The sequence below is a fragment of the Mastomys coucha genome, chromosome X, assembly GCF_008632895.1.
Source record: "Mastomys coucha isolate ucsf_1 chromosome X, UCSF_Mcou_1, whole genome shotgun sequence".
Taxonomy (NCBI): domain Eukaryota; kingdom Metazoa; phylum Chordata; class Mammalia; order Rodentia; family Muridae; genus Mastomys; species Mastomys coucha.
The window spans coordinates 300,467-305,399 of record NC_045030.1 but is presented as its reverse complement, the minus strand read 5'-3'; positions in this window follow the sequence as shown (position 1 = coordinate 305,399).

Here is a 4,933-nt window from a genome sequence, read left to right as displayed (position 1 = left end):
TATGAGGTCCCCAAGGACCTGCTGGAATTGGCTCGGGGGTCCTAGGGCCTGCATGGAGGCCAAGGATGACAGGTTCTCAGGCTCTTGGACACTGCAGATGCCAATTGATGTCGCAGAAGATCTGAGAACAGAGTGGGGGACTGCAGGCAGGCTTTAGCCCAGGGCCAAAAGGAAAAAGGTAGGAAAGAGAGCACTGGTTGGTTCTCAGTAGGAGGTAAGTCCTAGGCTTTCTTAGTAGGTTGCTTGGCTTGGTGGTGACCATGGCTGAGAATGCAGGGAGGTCTCCTGTGGGAGACTAGATGTGGCCCTTTAGAGGAAGACCTGCTCCACTGCTCCAGCACGGCGGATCCTGTTGAGAAGAGGCAGTCCAAGGTTTTAAGGTCATGGCAGGAAGGGGAGCTAAGAGGGTAGTAGAGGCTGAGAGAAAGGCAGAGAGAGGGAGAGGGTAGAGAAGCAGAGGCTGACCTTGGCCACGTGGAGAGAGGGGGGAAGGGAATGCAGAGAGAGGGGGAGCAAGGGAGCAAGAGGCAAAAGTATGAGAGTAAGAGCAAGAGAGGGAGGAAGGGGCAAGCAGTCCCTTTTATACTGAGCCAGGCTTATCTGGCTGTTGCCAGGAAACTGTGGGGAGGAGCATACCGGGCTGTTGCCAGGTAATTGTGGGGGTGGAGCCCAGACAGAATACCAGGAGCTAGGGGGCATTGCCATAGCTACTGATAGCCACACTGGGAGCATGGCAAACGGACCTTTTGTCCTTTGCAGGTATACCTGCTGGGTCTCCGGGGTTTAAACCTAGCTCGACCAGAAAACAGGCTGTTTTTCACTGTCCCACACAAGCATAAGAACTTATCAGATATGTCAGGCCAAGGAAAGGGTGGCTCTCTTTATGCTACTTTGCTTCTCTCTTGCTATGATGAAATACTGACCAAAATCAAACTTAGGGGAGTAAACAGTTATTTGGCTTATACTTCTGTGTCACAGTGCATCATTGAGGGAAGTCAGGACAGTAGCTCAGAGAAGGAATCTGGGGGTAGGAACTGGAACAGAGACCATGTGAGGGTGCTACTTCCTGGCTTGTTCCTCATGGTTTGCTCAGCCTGCTTTCTTATAAAGCCTAGATCTACCTTCTCAGGAGTGGTACCACCCACAATGAGTTGAACATCAATCATTAACCAACAAAATGCCCGTGGAATTATGTAGAGGCAATTTGATGGAGGCAATTCTTCAATCGAGGTTCCTTCTCCCCCAAGGCACTATAGTTTGTGTCAAGTTGACAAAAGCTAACCAGCACACATTCCTGCATCAGGAGCACCTAACACTGCAATGACATGGCCCCACACCAACCTATTGTCCAATACTTGGTGTGTGCATCAAGGACCAAGGACTTCCCATGTATTCTCAGAGCTTGGGTTCAGCTCTGTCCCTGACAATTGATGTAGCCTACTTAACTGTCTACCAGTTTACCCACTCACCTGTCTAGATCTGGCCCTGACTTCCAATTTCCTGCTCCTGACTTGTTTCTTGCCCCAGACCCTAATTCAGCCTTTCACCTAGCAAGGACATTCTGAAGCTTTTTTTCTCAGATCTGATTTCAGTAGCTCCAGCAGGAGCTATCACCCAATACTTGTCTGGTTTGCTATCTTATCAACACAGACTTTTTCTCAGTCTACTTCTGAGGCTCCTTCCGCTTGGTTGCAGCCTTTTCAAGCGTGTATTAATTCTATAACCCACAACTATGTATGCATAGAGATGTATTTACTATGTGATATGACAGTAATACTAGCATTTAAAATTAAAATAAAAGAGCCTGCATTGGCCTCAGCTAAGATCCCGAGGTAGACAGGTTATATGACAAAAGGTTGTCACTAAAGCTTCTAACCCTTGTGAATTTATTGTTATTCAGTCCCCTCTGACATTGTGAAAGATACAAACCTGTTTGTGTATGTTTCAGGCCATAAGGGCTCTCATGACAGTCCTTTATGCTACTCCTTATTATTATTATTTCTTTGATCCACAAACCTTAAAAAAAGAAGTAATTGGCATTTTTCTGACTACTTACCATGACCTGAATGTAAACTGGAGGATTGAGAAAAATAGCCTCTAAATGGAAGTATCAGTTTTAGTAGCCCTTTACAGTTAGATTTGTTTTTAGAAAACAAATCCTTAGAGGAAAAGGGAAAAATGGGTGAGCTGTTCTCATATTACTACGAGGTACACCACAGCCATGAGAGAGGGTGAGGTTAATCCCCTCACAGGTGAGAACTTCACCAAAAAAGGGTTGAGATGTATTCAGTAGTCATATAACTACAACATCTTTTGGAAGGAGCCAGTGATGCTACCCAAACTGTCAACATGAGCATTTCTGAATACATTGTGATGATAGCACATGCTAATCCCATGGAAGTCATTCTGTACCTCCCACTGTCATGTGAAGATAAACATGTCCCCCATATGTTTGTGCATCCTAAGCAGGTCCTGAGACCAACTCACAGAGTCTCTAGGCTGGGTGTAGCTTGTTCTTTCACCAGCAAAAAAATCAGATAAAGCAGCAAATCCTGTCAGTTCAATAGCCTGTTGAAAAGCTCTTGTGTAGGTCTGTGGCCTCTGCTCTGTTTTGCTCATTAACATCCATCTAGAGTTTTGTATCATAGTATCTATTTTAGCATATAGTACTTGCAGCAGCTCTATGTTATAAACATTGTACTACATCTGGTTTTTGATTTTTTTCTTATAGGTTTGTTTCCTTCCAGCATCTCTCCCTTAGTTACTTCTATTACTATTCTATTACTATTCTTTAGTCTTCCTTTTAGCAATGCACTAAAACCCTAAAACAAAAAGGCAACAGACAAAATGACATTATGTAACATCAGAAAGAACCAGGAAAACATGGGCTAAGTCAGAGATCCAGAGATACTGCCTCTTTCATCTGCAATCTCATTCCTGTGTACAGGGCATGGTAGAGTTGAACACAGGCCACTTTGAGTCCCTTATGCCTTGCATACAGAATCTCCATAAATGTTACCATGACTTAGCAATTTTCTTTGGGTGTGAAGTCTCCCCCCATCATTTGAAGGAGTGGCATATGTTTGATAATGTTATCAGACTTATGGCCTACGTCCCATACCGATGTACTCTCTTGTGCTTTTGATGTAACTTCATATTCTCACCCACCTCCCAATTGTGCCCCTCCCATGAAGGTGGCAGAACAGTAATGTATAAAAGAGATGGTCTGCAGACTCCAGACGCAACTTAAGTGACTTTGATTGAGGAGTGGGTCTTGAAGAGTTGGGAGTGGCAAGAGCAAAAGTCTCCTGTGGTGCTGGAATAAAGAGTAATAACTATTTAGCTGAAACTTAGAGCAGAGAATGCTATCAATAAAATATCCTTGGTGAATAGATGATTCTTATGGAACCACCTGACACTGTCTTTGAGAGCTCTTACTTTTTTCCTACTACAACATGGACCACTTGCATTTGCTATCACGTGAAAAGGGTGCTAATATACTGTTCAGTCTTAAGCATCCTAACAGACATATGTTCATGTTTCACTTAAAGGAACAGAAAAGGGAAAATGGAATGAGATGCCTTGTGTGAAGGCTGCCTTTTCACTAAAACACAACTTAGACTTAGGTAGAGAGTGGTGTGTGTGTGTGTGTACGTGTGTGTGTGTGTGTTTTGCAGAGGGATCATAGTTAAGGGACTAATTTGAGTCTAAAAGGAGGCTTTTGGACTTTGGACTCAAGCAGTGTTGATATTGTTAAAGAGTATGTGGAACTTTGAAGTGGAGTTAAATTCATTTTTCATCATGAGATAGCCATGAGCATATGGGAATTGGGGTAGACCATAGAGATTTATATGCTGTATGTCTCCCATAGACTTATGTACTTGAACACTTGGTCCATAGTTAATAGCACTGTGTGGGAAGGTGTGGAACCCTTAGGAGATGGAGGAAATGTGTCACTGAGGGCAGGCTTTGAGAGTTTATTATTTCATCCCACTTCCTGTTCTCTTTCTCTGCTTCCCTTATTGAACTGTCTTTGCAGAAGGAAGTTCTTTTATGGATCAGGGAACTTCTGGTCCTGGGTTCCATAAGAAAGCAGGCTGAGCAAGTCATGGGAAGCAAGGATGTAAACAGCATCCCTCCATGGCCTCTGCATCAGCTCCTGCCTCCAGGTACCTGCCCTGTTTGAGGTTTTGTCCAGACTTCCTTCAATGATGGACTATATATGTGGACATATAAGTCAAATAAATACTTTCCTCCTCTACTTTCTTTTGGTCATGGTAATTCATCATAGCAATAGTAACCCAAACAAAAGGTAGTAGAGGAAAGTAGTTATAAATTCCAGCTAAGGCCATGACAAGGATAGTTGCAGAAATGAGAATTACAATTGACATATATATTTTTGTTAAGAATGAGTTGTCATAGATTTTTGTTTTCTTTCCTCAGTTTTCTTTATCATGTGATATAACATCAATTAAGAGAATACCAATGCTCATCATATTTAAGTTTTCAAAAATATCTATCAATTTATTGTATGTATATGAATACACTGTAGCTGCCTTCAGATATATCAGAAAAGGGCATTGGATTCCATTACAGATGGTTGTGAGTCACCATGTGGTTACTGGGAATTAAACTCAGAACCTTTGGAAGAGCAGTTAGTGCTCTTAACCTCTGAGCCATATCTCCAGCCCCCATATTTAAATTTGAGACACTAAAAGAATGTCCCTTAAGGTACATTGTTACCTATTCTACATTTATAGTGTGTTTGAGGTTGTATAAGGATAGGTATATTATGTTAGGAGTAATTATGACCTGGTTAAACATATATAATGCATGTGAAATTGTACCTGGGACAGCTATATCATGTGTTTAAAACCTAGTTATTGTTTTTATTTGGAAATTAATTATGATATAAGGAGATATAATTTTGTGT